The sequence below is a fragment of the Pongo pygmaeus genome, chromosome 4 (genome assembly GCF_028885625.2).
Source record: "Pongo pygmaeus isolate AG05252 chromosome 4, NHGRI_mPonPyg2-v2.0_pri, whole genome shotgun sequence".
NCBI lineage: Eukaryota > Metazoa > Chordata > Mammalia > Primates > Hominidae > Pongo > Pongo pygmaeus.
The window spans coordinates 2,278,225-2,302,175 of NC_072377.2; the positions used below are offsets into that span (position 1 = coordinate 2,278,225).

Here is a 23,951-nt window from a genome sequence, read left to right on the forward strand (position 1 = left end):
GTGCCCTCTGTGTGCTGTGCTTGGTTACATCACACATCTTCCAAAATAAGATACTCCGAATATTCAGGTGAGGATTCAATAAATAAAACAACTTACAAACCATTCCTTAGAAAAAAGCATTTTTCAAACATTTTACCAACTCAGACACGGGTTTCATTTATATGGTAATATTCAAAGGCCCCCTCTCGTGTTACCTTTCCAGGCCTCTCTGAGTAAATCCATTTTCAATCAGGGGTTGCACCTTGTAGGAGCTGTGACTCAAGGTTGCCCTTGTGCCCATCCCCGGCCAGCTGGCACTCCAGGGATATTATCCTACAGTCCACAACATGCACGCTGTAAAACAATAAAGCAATCACTTGGGAAAATTACGAGACCAGAATTTTTTCTCAAACTTACTAAATTTATGACAGTAAGAAGGTCATGCTGTCGGCAAAGACTCTCCTTGAACATCCAGGGCTGGGGGTTTGCAGGGCCCCTGTGTGCCGCATCAGAGGTGGCGCCAGTGCACCCAGCACCACTGGATTTTGGAAGTGTTAACAGATCTACTTACTGAAAAGGATTTTCTTTTTAAGAAAGGAAAGATATTTTATTCCAGCAAACAGATGGCACGCTGAGGAGATAGAGCCTTGGTTCAAAACAAAGGTGTGCTCTGAGGGAACAAAGAGGGGGGAAATGTCTTTTACAGAGAAAGTTCCTGCCGAGGTTTCCACCCTGGTCCACTATGCAAATGAGGGATGCAAACTTGCTCAGTTCTGATTGGTCCACTCAGGTCACAGTCTTTCATTAAGTCCAGGAGGTGAAATGGGCTTTGCAGGCAGCCATCGATTTAGACACTTAAACAGGAACAGAGTTGGAACACTGAGTACCTGTGTGGCCTTGAGTCAGCCGCTGGCCGCCAGGTTCTGTTTGAATTTAGGACCAGTTGCAACTCGAGATCTGTCTTGAGGGACTGGCTCTTTCAGGGTTCACGGAAGTTTTCCTGACTTCTTTAGGCACCCAGCCCTGCTGTGCGATGGATGGTCCGGGGTGCCTGTTGCAGGGCCATCTGTGGGGTGCTTTCCACCCAGGGCCCAGGACGTTACGTGCCTCCCTTCTCCCTAGGTCCTGTTAAGGGACAGTTCTGAGGCTTCAGAATCCAGCTGGGGAGGACTGGAGCTTTGAAAGCAAATTTGCATGAGAAAAGCACCACTTCAAATTTGTTACAGAGAAATTATTCTAATGTGTATTAGAAACAGAAAGAAGACCTTTCTTAAGACTTGCAGCAGGTGAGGGGCTGAATTCAACTTAAATAAAAGAAGGGCCAGCAGAGATGTATGGTGGGGTGAGAGGGGAAGGGAGACCGAAAACCACCAGGAAGAACCTGGCCACATACCAAGAGTGCAGGAGGAAAGGCCTGGCAGGATGTCGCTGTGGGGGATCCTTCCGAGGCTGGCTTAGGATTTTTGCTAACACTGGGCTCAGCTGACCAACGACAAGGCCTCATGGAGAAGAAGGCTCAGAGGAGCCTCATGAATGTCTGGTCTAAGGAGTCCTTGTCCCATTGGTTAGGGGACCTGCATCTGTGAGCTTTTACATTTGAAGGCCTATTGTTGCATAATTATCAATCATACCTCTTCTCTTCTCAGTCCTCAAAAGGGATGAATCCCACAATTCCCAGACCACAGATGGATCTCCCATGAGGAGAGGAACTCTCAGGAAAGGTGGTATTGGATAGGACAGGTTTCCCCATTTTGCCATCCCTCAGTATTCACCTATCCACTGGGGCACGTTTTAGTTCGTTGAGCCAGAGGTCGGGTTAGGGTAGCCTTCAAATGCCTCCATTTAATTAACTAGCGCATTGGACGTGGGAAGTTTCAGGCAACAGCTGGTAAAGAAAGGAAATGTAAATTTCCGTCAAAACAGAGCTAAGCATTAAGTCCAGGGAAGCAAGTAGAGAATGCCCACTCAGGTATAAACATACACGCATTGTATGCAAATGTGTGTGACTAAATGTAATCATACAAATATGCAAATTCTGAGATTTAAAAAGATTGCTCACACATTCCTTTTTGTTCAGTCGGGGCAGAGTTTTCTTTTCTCTCACTCCTGTGATTTCACACAAGAACAATCATATTTCTACACATCCTTTACTTCTTAAAGACGCTTCCAGGATCTTTCTCTGTGAGGCAGCTTTCTTGGTTTTTCTCCACGCTACCTAGTATTTCACTGTGGGAATGAATCAGGATTACCGGAGTGGCTTCTCGCCCTGCTGCTGGCTTTTTGCAGCTGTGAACAACATTGCCCCTTGCAACTTTGCAAATGTTGGCACTTTTAGGGGTGGGAGATTGATTCCCAAGGGTCAGATGACTGGGTCAAAGTGTATGTGCTTCCCTAATTGTAATAGATTTTGTTTTTCACAAAGGTTGTTGAACTTTGCATTTCCACCCTCGGTGTGAGTGCCCTTCCTCTTACCTCTCAGAGGCTGCAGAGTGTCATTGCTGGTTTCAAGTTTTGCCATCATGACCTTCATTTGCACATCCCTCCATCCACAGTCTGAGCACTGTTTCTTGCCCTGTCGGCCATTGCACCTGCTGATCTCTGAGCTGCCTCTTCCTCTGTGTAGCGGATTTTCTATTTGGACTTGCTACATATACTTTTTTTCCAAATCTCTTGCTTGTCTATTGACATTTTATTGCATTTTCACCATATGGAGTGATTTTTACGTGTGTGAGGTCAAAGGCATCTCCTTTACAGCCCCAGAGCTTCCCATCAGCCAGCAGTCCTTGGCGTATGTGTGGACTCCCAGGAGTGTCTGCAGTGAGCTTATTATTTTATCTTTCTCCAGGAAGTCTTTCATCCGTCTGCATTTTACTGCTATTGCTGGTGGAAGGTAGGGGTGTGATTTTCTTTCCTTCTAAATGAGAGTGGTGCAGCCATGTTGACGGAACAGGAGACCCCTGCACTGACACCGTCAGAACCATCTTTACTCTGTAATCAGCGGATCACACACCTCCTGGCTTCTAGGGCCTGCATTTTCCATTTGCCCATTCCCTGGCCAGCACCACACTGATTTTAGTGCAGTGGCTGGATGAAATCTTCTGGCATCTGTGGCAAGGCCTGTGCCATTCTTCTTGTGGCCCTTTTTGGGTGATTGTGGACAGTTTTCAGTCACCTTGCTCCTCTCAGCCTTGCCCCAGGTCCCTCCCCTGAGGTGATGGGTCTGATGCTCCCCCTCCCAGCCCACATGGCATTGCGGTTACCGCCACACTCACGGTCGGCACCCGTGTCCCCACGGTGGTCTGCAGGGCTTTCCATGACCCCCTCACAGCAAGCCCCCTCCCTGAGTCGTCCCATCCACACCAGCCTCTGCGCCTGGAGCACAGTCCATGTGTGTGCACAACCAACGCCTCCATTGCCTTCCCGTGTCAGCATCACAGAAGCCCACCTGGCTGTGTCTGGCAAACTGCACTGCCTGCACCCGCCCAGCCAGCCTGCTGCTGTCTTCCTCACAAGTGTGGCACACGGGTGGGAGCAGGGAGCACGGGAGCAACGGGAGCTCTGGGGTGCTTGCAGGGCCTGGTCTGAGGAGCAGGAACTCTGGGGAGCATGCAGGGTACAATCTGAGGGCCTCTCCCCCTTGCGTGCCTTCTCCACTTCCTGTCTTGTCTCTCCCCAGCTCCATCCTAACAGTTACCCTCTAAGGTTACCTTTAGTTCTGATGAGACGGGGGTACAGGAGAGACGGGGGACACCTTCTACACGGGCTCAACTGTGGCCCCAAAGAGATGTGTCCACATCTTCACCTCCAGAGGCTGAGAATGTGGCCTTATTTGGAAAAAGATCCTCAAAATTAAGTTAAAGATGTCCAGATGAGATCATCCAAATTGAGGATGGGTCATAAATCCAGCAGCAACTGCCCTTGGGGAGACACACAGGGAGGAGGCTGCATGAGGATGGAGGTGGGGGTTGGAGTGATGTGACCCCATGCCTAAGAGCACTCGGGCCCCAGAGGCTGGACAAGGCAGGAAGACTCCTCTTCTAGAGCCTGCAGAGTTTGAGAACCCTGGATCACACAGCAATGACGAGACTGCCCATGATGGACATATCCTACCACGAGAGTCCCATGATGGACATATCCTACCACGTGGAGCGAAGCCAACCAGGGTCTGTTTCCTGGAGGGCATCCAGGAGGCAACGCAGAGCACTAGAGGCTGATCTGTGGGAGGGAATGAGGGAAACAAAAGATCACCATGTCTACAGCCAGGGAAACAATAGGCACTGGGCCAGGAAGCCAGTACATCCTTCCAACACTCCAGAAAGGGCCATCGTGAGGGCCGAGATGCATAAAGGATGGGGTCAGGAAACCAAGAGGACAGACAGGAGCCAAGCTACTGCCCTGACACAGACACATCAAGCAAATAGCACAGGGTGGGCTGGCTGGACCCACCTCTGGAGAGGCTTCAGATCCATTTCTGCAGCTAGTGCCTGGATACCCAGGCCACACAGACATCCCTGACCAGACAAACGCACGCAATCAACACACACAGGCTTGTCCTGGGCACACACACCCACACATTTGCAAAGATGTGGAAGTGTACTTGTCTATAATGAGGAAGGACACTTGCTTTCAAGTGAGTTCCAATGCACATTCTGCAATGTGCAAAGTGAAAATCAGCTCCGGGAAACCCAAATGCTTGGATATCCACAACTGTTGTGGGGGTTTATGCTTCCTGTTCCAGAAAGCACTCATGTTTCCTAACAGATAAGATGCAGAAAACGCACATGTGGACGTGTGGGCCTCGCTCACTGCCTGCCGCTGTCCCTGCCTTTGCATGACACTGCCTGCCTGTCGTAGACCCACCCGGCCTCTGCAGTCACTCCTCACACCTGCCCAGCACAGACCTTGATTCCGCTCAGTCACCTTTGGGGACTCACACTTTAAGCGCAACCGAGCAGAATGTCAACACACACACAGTGTACTTTTGGCAGCATCTCAATTTTAGTCATGTTTATCACATTTTTTAATGATAAAAAAATTTGATTCATTGCAAAAAATAAATTCATTGGCTTAAATTCCAGGGGCCTGTGTTTCTTCCTTAGGTTTAACTTTTCTCCAGCAGGTGGCTTGACTCTGGGACACACACTGCTGGCTTCAGGGACTGCAGATTTGGAGGCAGATGCCAGCAGGTTGTCCAGGCTGAGGCTTGAGGCTGCCACAATGCTGGCTGGGCTGGGGTCTCCTTTCCTCTTCCACTCCAGCAGTGTGGGGAGCCGGCTGAGCCCCAGCAGCATCCCCACGGGCTGGGGGTGATGTGAGCACAGGCCAGTGTGAAGGCTGCTGCCAAGGCCTGGTCTCAGTTCCATGCCCTCCTCATGAGATGGACGCGGAGGGCTTCCAAGTGCCCTGGCCAGGTTTCCTCCCGGGGTCGGGGAGTGGCCTCCCGCAAGTCCGGCCCCCTGTGCACCATACTCCGCAAAACGGGGTGCAAGTGCTTCCTCCAGCACTGCCCTAAGCCTCAGTTCCATGCCATCGCCTCTTCTGCCTGGGGTTGCTTGCAGCTCTTCTAAGGCATGGAAGGAAGACAAGGTATGCCCAGGTGAGGTAAGGAACTCCTCGCTGTCTGGTCTATGTTCTTGTTTCAGTTTCTAAACAACCCCAAAAGGCAGGCACGTGAGTTCTAGCTTATAAATAAGGAAACTGAGGCAGATACCGTGCTTCCGCTGAATGGATAAAGGTGCTCGGGAGTCTGTGTCTCATCAGCAGGGATGGTTTTGCGTGGGAACTCTGCAGACCCGCAGCACTGACTGGGTAAGCAGATGTGGAGCCCCATTCCACCCTGGCAGCTGCCTGGCCTGTGTGGCATGCCTGTTCCCTGACGACAGCTGCAGTCCCATGCGGCCGGGTCCTGCCCACCCTGCTCAGGACCAGCGGGGAGGGTGTTAGGCTTCGGTTCTGGCCATGTCAAATGTCCTGAGCAAGAGTCTGTCACTGGTGATCTTCCTGCTCTCAGATCCAACTTCATGCGGGGAGCTTGGCTCTGAGGGCCAGGGCGCTGGGGTAGTTTTGGGCAAACTCACCTGGTATCTCCGTGCTCTGGTTTCATCCCCTGTGGATGAGGGGAGGGGGGTGACTTCCTGACACAGCTGTCTGGAATGTGGCCAGGGCCTAGTGCCCGGTGGCATCTGAACAACAGCCCTGGAGGCTGAGGTCCGTCGTTCGCCACGCGTCTCAGAAGGCAGCTCCTCGCGGGGGAAGAGAAGTTGCTACCACAGGAGTTCGCTCCTGGAGGAGTCACGTGAGTCATGTGATCGGTCTTGGAGAAATAAATGCTGCTCCGGTGTTGTCCCTGGGCCCACTGCAGAGGTTCGCCGGCTGCCAAGCACGTGCCCCCCATCCAGAGGGGAAGGTGGAGTCCCTGTGGGCCCCACGTCCTGGCTGGGTGTTGGGGCCTGGTGCCTGGTCTGGCTGTGGCTGCCCTGCACGGAAGGTGCTCCCCAAGTGTCTGCAGGACACAGCACTGATGTAGGAACCTGCTGCAGAGAGCAGAGGGCCAGGCTGCTCTGAATCCCTGGGGACTGAGAGCTGGGAATGACATGTCCCCAGGCAGGCCTCGGGGGCAAGGTGTGTCCGCGGCTTTCTCCCCGCATCTCTGAGACCTGCAAGAGGACAGGCACAGCCGTCAGCGGCTCACCCCCACCTGCAAGAGGACAGGCACGGCTGTCAGTGGCTCACCCTGACCTGTAAGAGGACAGGCACGGCTGTCAGCAGCTCAGCCCACCCTGGCTCCCTGGGCAGCTCCTCAAGGCAATCTTGCTTGGGCCGACTTGATTTTATAGAGGAGAAGCTAAAAGAGGATAAGTACTTTACCCAAGGTGGGCCAGCTTCCGCGGAAAAGCTCGTATTTTAAACGATTTTGTGGAATGCCGCAAAGTCTATGTTTGTTACCATGGGTCCCCAGACTTTCCCATCTCCTTCGCTCTTCTCTTCCCTTAGATTCTCCCATCTCTCTCTCCTGTCTGTCTCCCTCCTTTCCCTGTCTCTCCCTCTCTCCTTCTCTCACTCCCCTTCTCTGTCTGTCTGTCTCTGTCTGTCTCCTTTCCATCTCTCTCTCACACTCACTCCCCTTCTCTCTGCCTCCGTCCCTCTGCCTCTCTCTCAGGCTTTTCTGTCTCTCCTTCCCTCCCTCCAGCAGTGGAAGGCCCTCAAGGACTCTCTTCTGGAAGTTTCCCTGCACGTGTGGAACTCCCCTGCTCCTAAGCAGGGGCCCCTTCACACTCATCTCCCATGTTCCCTCTGGGGGCCTGTGCTCGCTCACCCCTGCTTCCACTCCTGTTCTCATTCCCCTCTTTCCCTTAGCTATGAGGAACGGGGGATCCGAGGCTTGCTGTTAGATAAACCTGTCTCGTGAATGAACTTCCCGCGTCTAGCTGGTGAACAGTCTTCATTCCTCATTGAAAAGGAGGTAAAACAATGGATTAGCATGTCAGCTGAGTTGTTTATAATTGCGTGTGGACTTTGTTGGCCTTCTTGTCTCTAAGTGGCCTGCATGGAGATGGAGTCCCCAGGCACCTTTACAGAGAGAACCTGGTGTCCGAAGCCAAACAGGAGAGTCAGGACCTGCCCACTGCTTTGTTCTACCTTGAAGCCCCGCAGATGCTGGAGGCAAACACGCACTGGCATGTTTCACTCACTCATCTTGGAGGCCTCCAGAGCCAACTTGAATCACACACAACACAGTGAATCCAAGCTGGAGCGGGCTGCTCCCCGATACCCCCACAACACATGAGACTGGCTCCGCTGATGGGTCTGGCCCGACATACCTGCCGAGCCGGCCCCTTGCTGCCTTTTTTAATTTAGGAAGCCCAGGTGGATTCCCACATCCCCACATTCACATTTTCTTCTAAAAATGGACCGCCATAATTATATGTTAAATATGATTCAAATCTGCAGGGAACTGTGACTCAATAAGCATGGAAAAATTAATGAAAAGCTTAATTATTATAATAATACCATTAAAATCTAATAAAGGAAGAAAAAACTGGAGTTCATTTTATTTTAGCTTGGGCATCTAATATCATTTTTCCCCCTTTAGCAGAACTATAATTAAGTTAGACTTGGGTTTTCAGAAAAGCTGAATTATCTGCATTGGTGCTTAAAAATATTAGGGAGCAGGAGAGAGGAGCTTGGGAGACAGCGTGAGACGGCTCATGTGCAATGCTGTCCCGTGGCTTCCATCCTGAGGGCTGCCACTCTCAGTCAGTCCACCCTTCCCACCACTTTTAATGATTGGTTCATCTCCAGCAGCTCTGATTCCTTCTTTGGCCTTTCACATACAAATTATCCAGGTATTTAAGCCTCAGGGTATTAATTCAATTAACAATAATGTAAGAGCAGGCAGATGCTCCACGGCAAAGAAAGTCTGTCCTCACTCTTGGCCTCATGTGAACTCACGAGAGACCCCACTGTAAGCTCCACCACCACCATTAGCTACTTGATTTTCAAATGAAAGGAATATGTTTTTATTCATCAAATGGTTTTGATGAAAACTAAACAGGATCCTTCCCTCACAGCGTGGATGCCAGGCGTGGAGTTAGGAGTGCCAATCTTTGCCACAGGATTTACTTAGTAGGAGACTGTGTTTAGTTAATAGATAATAATTGCCTTCTACTGTTAATTTACCTTGAAGCGCGTGTGTGCTCCCCTCTGCGTCCCGCTCCCTGTGTGTGGGTGTAAGAGGAAGACGTGGGGGCAGGGGCTTTGCTGACCAACCCTCAAGTTCTGCGGTTCATTCACTGCTTCTCCCCCCTGCAGAGGACACCCCCTAGTCACCCTTTCCAGAGCTCCCATGGGTTTCCCTGTGTCTTTTTCAGTCCGGTTTCAGTGCTTTTTGCAGGCACAGCCACGGCTGTGCTCAAATTTCAGAGCTTTTAGCCCAAAGAAATAAGAGGCCAAGCACCCACTGTTGAAGCCGTCCTTGAGTGCCCTGCGTGCATCATCCTTAAAGCCTCAAAATAATTTGAGAGTCTCATGTGGTCCAAAGCAAACACGGTCAGGATTTTCTCTATTTATCTTAACTTCTCCACCAGCTCTCAGATCTGACGGTCATTAACATGCACATTTGGAATAATCTGGAGGGCATTTCAGACTGCAGACAGGCTGGCCCCAGGTTTTGCCTGGGAGGGCCGTCTGAGGCCAGCAGGAATACTGTGCCGGGGCTCAGGCTGTCACCCGCAGCCAGCATGGAGAACGCTGTCCTGACAAAAGGCACTGCGTCTTCTCATGCGCATGTTAAAAAAAGAAAAAGGAAAAGAAAGAAATGGAATTAACATGTTTTCCCATTAAGAAGTTCTGAATTGCTGTAGTTCTAACAGTGTTTGCTTTATACAGTTTTATTACCCATTCCATATTTCTTGAATTGTATCTTGAAATCTCAGCATCAACTCTCTATTACAATCTAGCTTTAAAAATAAACACCCACTTGTAGATATGTATCTATATGAATCTGTGCCTGTGTATATTCATTCTTAATAACTGATTTTTGACATATCACATCAGTTATTTGGGGAAAACATCATGTGGAAATCAAAGTGCATTTGGTCTCTGGCAAGGGGTTTGGAAAAGCACTACAGGACGACTTTGCGAAGCCTCTTTCCCCTGCATTTCAGAAGTCATGAGCTGTTAAGGGAAACGTGGACCGTGTGTTTGCAATTCATTGACACAGAAGTCATCGGCATACTTGGTAAGAGATATCTGATGCCCAGAAAGCCTTCTCAACTAGTTTCCATATCTTTAGCTTTTGAAAAAAGAGGTAATAACTGAAAACAAAATAATACGGAAACCTCAGAAGATTAAAATATAGTGGAGACAGCAGACATGCACAATGACCAAAAATGTTTAACTGGGTAGAAGGTAGTTCACCAACCCAAAGCAAATTCCTGGCAGCTCCTATCACTGGTTTATGCAACATGGTGAAAAATGTTAAATGTCTTTCAGAGGAAGACTCATTTAGGTGATTACAGGCAGAAACACAAAAGACATGTTGCATGTTCTTTTTCTTTTGAAGCAGGTAATGTTGTGCAACGAGCAGCATAATATCAAAGTTCTGAGCTTCTTTTTTTGAACTACCCCTTTGCCTTTTCTCTTAGATTATAGGCCAGAGAAACCCCAAAATGTGAAAATGTGGCCTTCAGTCGAGTTCAACTGTGGCCTCTGCTCATGCTTGGAACGTGACCAAAGAGGTGGTTTTCTGTTTTTAGTTTGAGAAGTCCTTTACATTTTCTCTTTTTAGTATAGATACAGTCAAAGATTTCATTCATCATTTATATTCTAATGTTTGGCTTGTGTCAGCCACTCTGTAAGGTACAAGTTGAAAAACCTTCTGCTGGTGAACAGGTGAAATTTGGGTGGTCCACGGTAGGCCCAGTGGATTGGTCCATTGATAAACTCAGTAAGTGGTCTCTGGTCTTTACGTCTGTGTGATGCAAACCCATGGTCAGTGATGCCAACACTACCTGCATTAGTGTTTACCTGGCCTGCCTGCCAGCTCTTCCTAGGGAATAACAGGCTTTGGAGCAGCTCTTTCCAGAACTGTGGCTCTACTTGGCTATTTCCATGATCAGAGAAGGCAGAGGGGTGGAGACAGAGAGTGGGGTAGCAAGAAGGAGAGGACTGGAGACCAGGGCCCAGCAATCTCTGAAGGCTGCCCGGTGCTGCTCACCAGGTTGTGAGAGTCAGGCGGGGTTTCAGTGGAAGCACCATCTTGAGATCTGCTCTTCTGTCCCAGAATTTGGGGGAAAGAATTGTGTATTTGGCCAGGCGTGGTGGCTCACACCTGTAATACCTGCAATTTGGGAGGCCAAGGCAGGTGGATCATCTGAGGTCAGGAGCTCGAGACTAGCTTGGTACATGGCGAAACCTCATCTCTACTAAAAATACAAAAAATCAAAAAATTAGCCAGGTTGGTGATGGGAGCCTGAAATTCCAACTACTTTGGAGGTTGAGGCAGGAGAATTGCTTGAACCAGGAGGTGGAGGTTGCAGTGAGCTGAGATCATACCATTGCATTCCAGCATTCCAGCCTGGGCGACAGAGTGAGATTCTGTCTCAAAAAAAAAAAAAAAAAAAAAAAAAAAGAAAGAAAGAAAAATAAAAAAAGAAAAAGAATTGTTTATTTGTGCATTTCTTTTCCTGCATGAATTTAAAAAGTTAGAATAAAAATTAAATCTTTAAAAAGGTCAGAGATCCCCTCCCTGGCCTTTGAAAAGGCACCTCGTCATAGCTTCCCTATACGTATATGAAGGAAAGAGGCCTCACATCAGGATTGAAGAAATTCACTAACTCTAGAGCATCAGGAATGATCTAGAAAACAACCTCAGTCTCTCTCAGATCACTGTCTGCCAGGAGGAAAAGCCCAGCTACTCAGCACCTCAGTGGCCAGTCCTGAACCAAACCCTTGTTGAGGGCTGCCCTCTGCTTACAGAAAGAAGTCTGCACTGTAGACTCCTCCTGCTAGCTCCTCCCAACACAACTTCATTTAAATCCAAGGGTACAGGAGCCCCATAGGACATCAAGATTAATTTATGACATAGCAGTCCCAGCCTCTCTTAACTGTTCTTCCAGCTCTGGGCCTGAGTTAATTTGTATTTTATTTTGTTTTTAAAATTTCTTCCTAAGCATACACACACACGCTATATTTTACACATACATGTAAATGCATTTATATTTAACATGATAGCATAAACATCTTCTATGTTATTACAAATATTCTTAAATGTCCTGGAGCATGAGCTTCACTTCACTCCTGTCTAACCCTATTTTACTTAGTGTTTTCTGGCATTAAGAATGTGAGTCTTTTGGCATCTCCCAGCCCCGCTTCTTTGCCCAGCCACCCCAGTCCAGGGGCCCGCATACAGTAGGGAGCCCCAGGACCATTCTTTCCAGAAGTTCAGGGAGGCCCAGAGCTTGGGGTTAGCTCCAGGGTAGGACAGACCTTTCCCACCAGCCAGGCTGGACAGGGAAAAATTGCCAACTCTATAGCACCAACCAACGTACTTCATCTCTGCAGGCTAATTTTCGTTTTACTTCTTAGGCCTTAACAAGAAATAGCCACTTATTTTAAAGAAAGGAAATGTCTTCCACAAAATCAAGTTGTATGTCTCGTCCTTGACGTTGGCAAACATAACTTAGGCCTGAAGCAGGAAACGGAGTTTATGGTGTGAGTGGTTCTCAAGCATGCAACGTCTGTGCGTGCCCTGAATGTGCACCCATTTCCTCTGCCTCCTTCTCCTTCAGCCATCAGGAACTGCAGCAAGCAAGCAGTCACATCACATCTCCCAACCACATGCAAAGAACCAAAAAAGCAGCTGCCAGAAGAGCTTCGGGAAATTTTCAAATTAGATCTTCAACTGCAGTAAGAGTCATATTGAAGTAAAAGAGCTGCACATCAGCCCGGCTGAGCTCTGTGCCAGCACTGCACCCCACACCCCTCCTGCTTTCTCCCCCAAACAATTTCCAGCTGACATTTGGTGAACAGAAAATATTTTATGAGCTTAAGAGAACACAGAGATAGTAATCTGCTGGGGCTGCCATAAAATGCCACGGGCTGAGTGTTTTAAACAACATAAGTTTATTTTCCCACACTTCTGGAGGCTGGGAAATCTGAGATGGAGACTGGTGGGTTTGAGTTCTGGTGAGGGCTCTCCTTCTGGCTTGCAGACAGCTGCCTTCTTGCTATGGCCTCACATGGTCTTTGCCTGTCATTGAGGTCTTTGGACCTCAATGTTCTGGAAAAACCTTTCCTCTGGCATTATGCTCTATACCTCTATCTTTTTTGGGCCACCCATGCCATTCAAAGAAAGGGCTGAAGCCTGGAGTTCAGAAACAAGTGCTGGGCTGTGCAGACGGCCTGGGAATCCACAGTTACACCTGGCCTCAGGGCTTTCAGGAGCAACTTCGGGGGCCTACACAATTCATCTTCTGAGGTTGTCTCCAAACTCACAGGAAGCAAGAGGGTTTCTATTCCAGCTCCCCTCAGGCAGCAAGAGGCAAGGCATGCAACAGTGTGTGATGGGAGGCAGGCAGTTATTGCAGAAATGGGATAGGTCCCCAAGACAGAAGAGAAGAAAGCAACAGAGGATTCTTCCTGGGAGCCCCAGGTTCAGCAAGTCACACCTCTCTTATGGGGCAAGGCAAGGCACATGGGTGTGGGCCTCCTGCAGCACAGACATCCTTCTGTCCACTCAGGAGTGGAGTCCAGGCCCTTAGGCAGCTGAGGCTAGAGCACTGAGTCAGGGGACTGAACAAGACCATGCCTGAGTTGCAGATACGGCCACCTGGCACCTTGTAAACACAAGCAAGCGACAGGTCCCCTTGCAGAGCAGAGCACTCAACTGCTCTGCCCAGGACCCCTGGGAAACAGCTCCTCGGTCTACTGGCGAGGTGGCCACCCACCATCTCAAACTCCACAAGGGAGCACTCTATTTGGGGGCAAACCACACATAATTAACCCAAATGGACCTGCCGTGGTGGTCGACCCCCCTCCGCCCCGAGCTGGCAGTCCCCATCAGCAGATCCCAATCTTTGTTTCAATAAGGGACACCTATTAGGTTGGGTGTAAAACCTTGTGAGGGTTCTTTTGCAACAATGTTAAGATTGCACAGAAACCAGCGTTCTCCTTTCCTCTGAGTGCTGTCCTCACGCTGCTGTCCTCACCTGGGCCTGGGAATACCTGCACACGTTGCTGAGTCATATGTACAGGATAACAAGAGCTTCTCCCCTTTATGCAGACGCAAGGAAAGACGCTGCACCCCATTCATTTGAATGCCTGGCACGTTCTTTATCAACTCCATGGAAATTCCTTTTTTTTTTGAGATGGAGTCTCGCTCTGTCGCCTAGGCTGGAGTGCAGTGGCGCGATCTTGGCTCACTGCAAGCTCCACCTCCTGGGTTCACGCCATTCTCCTGCCTCAGCCTCCCGAGTAGCTGAGACTACAGGCACCCACGACCACGCCTGGCTAATTTTTTGTATTTTTTCTTAGTAGAGACATGGTTTCACCATGTTAGCCAGGATGGTCTCGATCTCCTGACCTCGTGATCCACCCACCTCGGCCTCCCAAAGTGCTGGGATTACAGGCGTGAGCCACCGTGCCCAGTCTGGAAATTCTTAAGTGCTCAGAGTGAAATGCATTTTGTCAGAAGCCTATGAGGTTTTACAACTCCGTATGTCTTTTTAATGACTAGCTGAATTCTCACTGATTTGTGAAGCCCACAGAGTACTATGTACATGTTCTAACAACTACTAGGGACAAGCATTCTGGAAAAAAAAAAACAAAAACATGGACAGCTTACCTTCACCAAATGTTAAAAGAAGGCCTAAAATGAAATGACATTTATTTTACAATGGCGGAAGGCCTCAGGAAATGAAATGTGCTAATGCATTTTAGCTCGTATATATCCTTCTGATCACACCCATGTCCAAACAAGCTGTTTCTGAAGCTTAAATAGGAAGAAACAATGTATGAATATTAAAGAAAATATGTATTCTTTGTACACTATTAAAGCAGGCTTAAAAGACAGATGAACAACCTCTGCCGGGCTCAGTGGCTCATGCCTATAATCCCAGCACTTTGGGAGGCTGAGGCAGATGGATCACGTGAGGCCAGGAGTTTGAGACCAGTCAGACCAACATGGTGAAACCCAGTCTCTACTAAATATACAAAAATTAGCTGGGCGTGGTGGCTCATGCCTGTAATCCCAGCTACTTGGGAAGCTGAGGCAGGAGAATGATTTGAACCCAAGAGGTGGAGGTTGCAGTGAGCCGAGATCGTGCCGTTGCACTCCAGCCTGGGTGACAGAGCGAGACTCTGTCTTAAAAACAAACAAACAAAAAAGACTGACGAACCCCCACAGTGATTCTGGTCACTCTGGGAGCGTGTTGCCCATTGCCAGTGGAGAGGGCCTTGCCAGGGTGGAGGAACCATATTGGAGTCACGCTGGGACCCCACGGCCCCTAACACAGCCCCTAACAGGAGGCTTCTGAATGCCACAGTCCTCCCTCTCAGTGCAGTGCAGAGGCCACCAAATTCAGATCCTGGGGGTGTCGGGGAAGGCAGTCTTCAATGCAGATTCCTGGGCCCCATTCCAGAGCTACTGAATCAGAATTTTGGGGTGGGGGTGAGTTTAGGACATTTATTTTTAACAAACTATGAAGATGAGACCGACATGCTGTAAATTTGGAGAGTTACCAATGCACATCACAGGACTGGCTCGTGCAAGATTTTCCATCTCTTTGGCATGTACAGAATGTGTCTTGTTGGAGAGAGAATGGGAAGAGACCAAAAAAGGTTTCCCCAAACTGAATGTGCTCTCACATGACTGGAGTCCGTGTCTTTGCGTGTAGGACCGTTTTAGTTAGAGGAGGTTTATGCCTTTGCGGTGATGTTTTCCTGCTGTAATACAACGTCCCAGTGTCTACGACACATGCTGCCTTTCTGAGGTCCACAGTGTGAACCTGAAGGAGCTGGTCCCTCAAGACCGGCCTAAATTCAAAGTGGAGACGCCTGGCTATCTGCTGACTGCAGGTCACATGTGTATTCTGCGTTCCTGGCAGAAAACACACATTTGTGTCATCTTGGGACCCTCAGGGTTGCCTGTTCCTGTTCACGGTGCCTGAATTGATGGCTGATGGGAAGTCCCACTTCTCCTTCTGGACCTACACAACAGACCTCGGCCTACGTCAGTCTTATCAACCAACGCAAATAAAACAAGCCTCCATCCCCTATTTACATAGTGGACCAGGATGCTTGGTCTATGTCAATCTTATCAACCAATGCAAACCAAACAAGCCTGCATCCCTTATTTACATAGTGTATCAGGATGGGAGCCTGGGAGGAAAGCTTTTCTATAAAAGACAGCCCCTCTCTTGGTTGTCATGGAGCGCACCTTTGTTTTGTACCAACGACTGTGTCTCCCCGGCTTGCAAACTACTCTACTATTTGTAGAAACAAAGTCTCTCACTTAACCTAATACTTTTTTCTTGGTACTTTGGTTAGCAATGGGGATTGTAACTAAAGTGCCACTTGCATCACTCTGATGCTGATGGTCTTTGGTTGCCCAAGGATTAAAATGTAACCATGATGAATTTCCAGTCGGGAAACACATCGCAGTGGGATTCTATTCCCCTGGATTCCCTTAAAGACACGGACACATCTTCACTCAGGGCACTGATGAGGCTACTAAAAGGAATAAAAGATAGTATCACTATGGGGCCATTGAGGAAACAGTTCTGCGAATCCTCCATGCCTTATTCTGTCACAGGAGAGAGTCTCTGTACTTCTATTTTCAGCAGGCCAACATTTCTCCGTGTTGCTTGTGATGATCTTATGAGGCACCTGGAGAAATATGTACACATAGATTTTAGCATGAGTCTTGTAGCGCTGCGTTTAGCAGAGTGTTTTCTCTTACGGAGCATCCCTGCGCTTGGAGTTGGGGCGCGGTGGACTGTCCACTTCACCTGACCCTGGAATGTGGCCCAGAGCCGCTGACAAGGGCCGTCCTTTGTGAAATAGAGGACAATATTGTGCTCATCTCCAGCGATGTGTGTGTGTGTCTTTGTGTGTTTTCTGTGAGAGTGTGTGACTGTGTTTTCTGTGTATTTCCTCTGTGTGCTTCCTGTCTGTGTGTGTTTCCTGTCTCTGTGTGTTTTCTCTCTGTATGTTTTTTGTGCATATGTGTGTGTTTTCTGTGTGTGTGGTTTCCTCTCTGTGTGTGTGTGTGTGTGTGTGTGTGTGAGTGTCCTCAACCTCACCAAGCATAGCTCAGGGACCTCTGTGTGTTTTCTCTATGTATTTTGTGCATATGTGTGAATGTGTGTTTTCCTCTCTCTCTGTGTGTGTGTGTGCGTGTGTGTCTGTGTGTGTGTGAGTGAGTGTCCCCAACCTCACCAAGCATAGCTCAGGGACCTCGGTTGTCCCTTGAAGACACCGTGCTGCTAGGTACTAGACACAAATGTGACTTTAAACGTGACCTTTACGCTCAAGCATCTTGTAGTCTAGACGAGGAAGAGAGAGGAATGGAACACCACATCCTCTTCAGAGCCAGGTGCTATGGTGGAGTTCCTGGTTGTCTTTGCAGACCGCACACCAAGACAGCTATGATCACCACTTTATAGTGACCACAATGTGTTCAGCAAGGCAGCCTCCCACAGCCTGGAGAACTTACAATTTGTTTCCAGGCATGATCAAAAGCAACCAAACAAACAAATGTTTTCACTCCATAAACTGATATGTGCCAGGGAGACTTGTCCTGCTGTTTATGGAATGTGGGGGCACTTAGAGTGGGGGCGAAGGCTTGGCTCAGAGGACCAGCAGCTGTGTTATCAGAGACAGAGGGAAGTGACAACAGAGTAATTTACAATGATCCTTGCCCAGATTATCTCAGCACTCCGACTAAGAGCACTGTTCCTGGGCAAGGAGAACACACAATTTCTCACCTGCTGAAGAATGTGGAAGCCACAGGCAGTGGGGCTGGAAGCTCCCATCGTCCCTCCACGAGTGACTTCATAAAGCTTCCATCAAGCACCTGGGCCTGGCTGCCCTCCTGCTCTGCTTATTCTAAATATAAACAAACAACTCCCAAGGCCCGTGCTAACTCAATCACACTTTCACATGTCTCAGGCCAGTCTGCTGTTTAGACTTCCTGGCAATATCCTTGCAAGTCTTCTGTATTCCTTTTTGGATGTATCTTCATTTACTATTATATTCTTTCTGCCTTTCTTTTGGCTCCTTCCAGGTGAACAAGACAATAATCTAAGAAGACATTCATATAAAAATTAATGGAACCAACTGTAGGAACTGCCAAATGTTACGTTGCTCACAGAAGTTTTGACTTTGAAAGATAAGCAGCTTCTATTTATTCCATGCTCCAATTAGGGCAAACACAAAACATTTTCTATCTGCTGCGATGTATGTATTATATATGCACATATATATGAAATAAAAGTATAAATAACTGACTTAATTCTACATTCTTTCAAAATGAGGAAACAGGTCTAGCTTCTACAATTGTTCTTTGTTTTTTCAATTATTTAAGCAATTCAAGAACTTAGAAGTTTCCCCTGCTTTGTAGGAAATAATAAAGTAAGATCCCAGGTACTGCAGTTTCCCTCACTGGTAACATCTTGCAACACTGTAGTACAGTGTAACAGACAGGAACCTGACACTGACACAATCCAGGCTCAGAACTCTCCATGTACAAGAATCTCCCTGCCACCGTTTGATGTCCACACCCGCTTCTTCCCACCCACGCTCCTCCTGAGCAACTGGCAACTACCAATCTGTTCTCAATTTCTATAATTTAATATATAAATGTAATCATACAGCATGTAACTTTGTGAAATTGTTTTTTTCACTCAACATAATTCTTGGGAGGCTCACTGATGTGGCTGCATAGATGAATAGTTCATTCCTTTTTATTGCTGAGTAGTATTCATGATGTAGACAGACCCATTTGTTTAACTGTTCACCCATTGAAGGACATCTGGTTTGTTTCTAGTTTTTGGCTGTTATGCCAAAGCTGCTATGAATAGGCATTTTTATTTTTTGGGATAACGACCCAGGCATGCAGTGCAATTGCTGGGTCAAATGGTAGTTGCATGTGTGAAACCTGTCAGAGTCAAAATGGAGTCACTTTTGTTCAAACAAACAAACAAGCCCTGACATAGAGAGCCAGAAAAGGCCTTGGAGGGAAGATTCTCATGCATAAATGACTGACAGTAAGAACTACCACAAAAAATGGCAAAAAACAGAACCTTGCACTAAGGCCATTGCAACCACACACACACACACACACACACACACACACACACACACACACACATAATATTCCTGTAAGAACATCCACCATGCCTTTCAAACCTTGGACTGGAGTCTGTCTTGTTTTTGATAACTGTAGCCAAGGGTAATTATCTCAAGACAATTATGTCATCTTCCTCAATTTTCCTTTAAAAACTTTTGTCTTCTTTGACCTTCCTGAATACACACATTGTTTGCTATGGCATATGTTTCCCACTGCTACGTCCTATTCCTAAATAATATCATTTTTCTTTAAAGAGCCTCTCTCTGTTTGTTATTTAGGTTGACACGTTTCCCTAACAAACTACAAAACTGTCTGCTGGGCGCGGTGGCTCATGCCTGTAATCCCAGCACTTTGGGAGGCTGAGGTGGGTGGATCACGAGGTCAGGAGATCGAGACCATCCTGGCTAACACGGTGAAACCCCATCTCTACTAAAAATACAAAAAATTAGCCAGGCATGGTGGCAGGCACCTGTAGTCCCAGCTACTCGGAAGGCTGAGGCAGGAGAATGGTGTGAACCCCGGAGGCGAAGCTTGCAGTGAGCCAAGATAGCACCACTGCACTCCAGCCTGGGTGACTGAGCGAGACTCCATCTCAAAAAAAAAAAATAATAATAATGATAATAAAAAAAATAAATAAATAAAAATAAAAAAAGAAACTACAAAACTGTCTTTCAGAATGATTGTACCATTTTTACATTCTCACTGGCTATTTGGGAGAGATTTAGCTTTTCCACATCCTTGAAACATTTGATGGTGTCACTGTTTTTTGTTTTTTTTTTTTTTTAAATTTAGCAATTCTGAATGCTGTGTAATGATGTCTCATTTTCATTCAATTTGCATTTCCCTAATTGCTAATAATGTTGATAATATTTTTACATGCCTTTTTGCCATCTGTATATTGTCTTTGATGAAATGTTTGTTCCTGTCTTTTTCTCATTTTCTACTTGATTGTAAAAAATACTTTGAAAGTTCTTTATATAATCTAGCTATTAGCCTGAGATGGCCAAGTTGTTTCCAAATATTTTCTCCTAGTGTGTAGCTTGCTATTTTATATTTTAACATTTTTTCCCATACAGTAAAGGTTTTTAATTTTAATGAAGTCCTATTTATCAATTTTTCTCTTCTGTGGATCATATTTGGTGTCAAATCTCAGGACCATTGCCTAACCTGTATCTCAGAGATTTTCTCCTATGCTTTTTTTCAAAGGTTGTATGATTTTACAGTTTATATTGAAGTTTATGATCTATTTTGAGTTATTTTTGTATACATTTTAAGGTTTACTTCAGGGATTTTTTTTTGCTTTTTCTGACCTGTGGATGCTCAATTGCACCCAGAACCCTTTGTTGAAAGATTCTCCTTTTTAATTGCTTTAGGAGTTTTGTCAAAAATAAGTTGGACATATTTGTGTGAGTCTATTTCTTGGTTCTCTGTTCTGTTCCCTTAATTTATGTGACCATTTATCACACAGTCTTCATTACCGTAGCCATAAAATAAGTCTTGAAACCAGTTAGACTGTTTCTTCTCACTTTATTTTTCCTTTTCATAATTTTTAACTCTATTCTTCCTTTTCATAATTTTTAACTCTTCTAGTTCTTTTTGATTTCTATACTTTTTTTGAGTAATATTGTCTATATCTACAAAAAAACCTTGCTAAGATTATAATAGGTCTTGCATTAAACCATGTTAAACCATCCTTTTACTTTCAATCTGCCTTTATGGTTAAATTTGAAGTGAGTTTCTTGTGGGCAGTATATAGTTGAATCATAGTTGTCTTTTTAATTATGTATGTATGTATGTATATATGTAGGTATTTACTTATTTGAGACAGGGTCTTACTCTGTCACCCAGGCTGGGGTACAGTGGCATGATCATGGCTCACTGCATCCTCAACTTCTTCGGGCTCAGATAATCCTCAGCCTGCCGAGTAGCTGGGACCACAGGTGTGTGCCACCACACATAGCTAATTTTTGTATTTTTTTTGTAGAGACTGGGTTTGTCATGTTTCCCAGGGTGGTTCCAAGCTCCTGGGCTCAAAAAACCCACATGCCTCAGCCTCCCAAAGTTCTGGGCTTACAGGCATGAGCTACAGTATCTGGACATGGTTGTCTTTTTTAAAAAATCCACTAAATCAATTTCTGTCTTTTAAGTGATATTAGACCATTTATATTTAATGCATTTATTAATGTGTTGGAAATTAAAACTTTTATTTTATTATGTGTTTTCTATGTGTCCTCTGTTTTTCATTCTTGTTTCTTTATCCAATGAGTTACTTGAACTTTTTTTTTTCAAATTTAGTTTTGCTATACCTATAATTTTTTAGAGTATTTCTTTGTATAGCATTATAGGAGGTGCTCTAGGTATTTTATTATATATTCAAAATTGTTCACAGTCAACTCATGACAATATTTTACCAGTCTGAGTGAGATATAGAGACCTTATTTTTTCTTATGTCATTTTACCCTCCTTGTTTATAAATAATTTTAAGTATTTCCATGCAAATATTTAGAAGTAAATCAAGTGCTGCTAAAATTTTTGTTTCAATTATCAAACATAATTTGTAAAATTCAAGAATAAGAAAAACCGATTGAATTTTCCCATAATTTCAACTCTTTTAAGCTTCCTTTTTTATTTCTGATATTCCAAGATTTCTTCTTTTATTTTTTTTGTTTAAAGAAATTTCTTTAGCCATTATTTTAGGGTAAATCAGCTGGTGAAAAGTTTTTTCTTAGTTTTCCTTCATCTATGAATATCTAGATATACCCTTCATTCTTCAAAGATTCTCACTTGGTTATGATTCTGAGTTAATAGTTCTTTTCTTCCAGTGGCAGGACTGTTGTGCCACTTCCTTCCGTAGTTTCCTTTGAGAAATCTGCTGTACTTTGAACCATTTTTTCACCTATGGGTAAGGTATTACTTCTCTTTCAAGACTTTAATTGTCTTTAGTTTTCAGAAACTTGACTACGACGTGTCTTTGCATAAATTTGGGGAACTGTATTCCTTTGGAAATTTTATTTTGGGAAAGTTTTGCTCAGCTTCTTTAACCTAAAGGTTTCTGTCTTTTGTCATCCTTGGGAAATTCTCAGCCATTATTTCTTAGAGAACTTTTTAATCCCTTTCTCTTTCCCATTTCTTTTTGTGACTCCACTGACATAAATGTTAGTTTATAAAAAAATCATTGTCATACAGATCCCTGAGGCTCTGATAACATTTTTTTTCTATCTATTTGCTCTCAGCTAGTCAAATTGGGTGGTTTCTATTATTCTATTCACAAGTTTACCATTTCTGTTTCCCCTGTGCTAATGTCAAGTAAACTCTTTTTTTTTAATTCTTGTATTTTTAGTTTTAAATTTCCACTTGGTATTTTTTTTTTACATCTTCTGTTTGTTTGCTGGGATTTTCCCATTTTCTACTTTTGCTTCAAGTGTGTTCATATGTTTCCCTGAAGCCCCTTTTGTTCATGGCTGCTTTGAATTTTTGTCAGACAATTTTAACATTTATGATACCTCTAGTTTATGGTACGGTGAGTGATTTTTAATGGAAACCATAATATTTTTATATTCTATTTTGAGACTCAGGGTCTTCTTTACACTGTTTAATTTAGCTGATATTTTCTGGCACACTTCAACAGTGGAAGGATATGGGGCTGAATGTCCAAGTTCCCAATAACCTCCTTTGCCATCACAAGGGAGGGGTTCTTCTTCCTGCAAGCCGGGGTGGGCACTCTGGCTTCTCCTGTGGGCTCCATTGTCCCAATGGTGGTGTGGCCTCACTGCTGCTGGGCAGGTGTGAAGTTCCTGATTCTCTACCAGGCCTCCCCACCCAGAAGCAAGCAGGAGGTGTGTACCTCATGACTGGTGCTTGGGGTGGAAGTTCAGGCTCCTCATGTGGTCCCCCGATCTTGGGTAGGGGGCCGGGTTACTCCCCAGTGGTGAAGAGAATCCAGCCTCCCTAGTTGGTCTTCTCTGCCACTACCTGGCTGGGATGTTGGGCTGTGTCGTTACAGCCTCATGAGAGTGGAAGTCTAAGTGCTCCCCCGGCCCTGACTGCTATGGGTTTGGTGGGGCCATGGTTTTAGGTGGCATTTGGCAAGGAGTAGTGTGGCTTTGTCTAAAGTTTTCTGTCTTGCTAGGCTACTTCTTTCCTGGTCCTTTGTATACAGAGAGTGCTTTTCTTGAACTGTTTTTCTGTACCTGCTGGAATCTCTGAGTTGCTAACTTTAGCATCAAGTCTGGGATTTCTGAAGCAGAAAGAAAACCCAGCTAATTCATCACCATGTTGTTCACCCTGGGTCCCAGGTTTTCTAGCCGGTCTGTCCTCTCTCCACCTTCCAGAGTCATTGTATATTTGTTTCCTATATAATGTCCAGAGTTTTTAGGTATTTTTAGAGAAAGAAATAGGAAAAATGTACTCCATCTTCCCCAACAGAAGTTCTGTCATCATTCATTTTTCTCCAAAAGAATTTTTCTAAATCTTGGGGATATCAACATGTGAAAACATCAGTTTTATACTTCGTATTTGAAAGTATATTGACTGACTATGCCACTTTCATGAGACAACATTTCAGTCAGGTGTAAAAAATGTCCCTTGTTTTTAATATCCAAAGTCTCTTAAAAGCATATAGTGTTAGATGGTGATTTTTAAAAATCATTTGTAAATCATTTAAAAATAATTTGTCAAAAATTATCAAAATGCCATTTTAACATCAAAAGAAATATGTACTATTCTTCTTTTGATTTTGTATTTATTATTATTATTCTTTATTATTATTATACTTGAAGTTCTGAGATACATGTGCAGAACGTGCAGGTTTGTTACTTAGGTATACATGTGCCATGGTGGTTTGCTGCACCCATCAACCCGTCATCTACATTAGGTATTTCTCCTAATGCTATCCCTCCTCTAGCCCCCCAAACCCTGACTGGCCCTGGTGTGCAATATTCCCCTCCCAGCTGACAAACATGAAAAAAAGCTCATCATCACCGGTCATTAGAGAAATGCAAATCAAAACCACAATGAGATACCATCTCATGCCAGTTAGAATGGCATCATGAAAAAGTCAGGAAACAACAGATGCTGGAGAGGATGTAAAGAAATAGGAATGCTTTTACACTGTTGGTAGGAG

The 23,951-nt window shown here is 45.6% G+C and overlaps 1 long non-coding RNA gene across 1 annotated transcript; it reads right to left on the bottom strand.

Moving 5' to 3' along the window:
• Positions 1 to 9,007: 9,007 nt before the first annotated feature.
• On the bottom strand, positions 9,008 to 17,488 carry LOC129036501 (uncharacterized). The gene is made up of 3 exons (XR_008502578.1): positions 17,466 to 17,488; positions 16,190 to 16,365; positions 9,008 to 9,252 (listed from the first exon to the last, which is right to left on the bottom strand). It is a non-coding gene; the product is annotated as an uncharacterized LOC129036501 (long non-coding RNA).
• Positions 17,489 to 23,951: the final 6,463 nt, after the last annotated feature.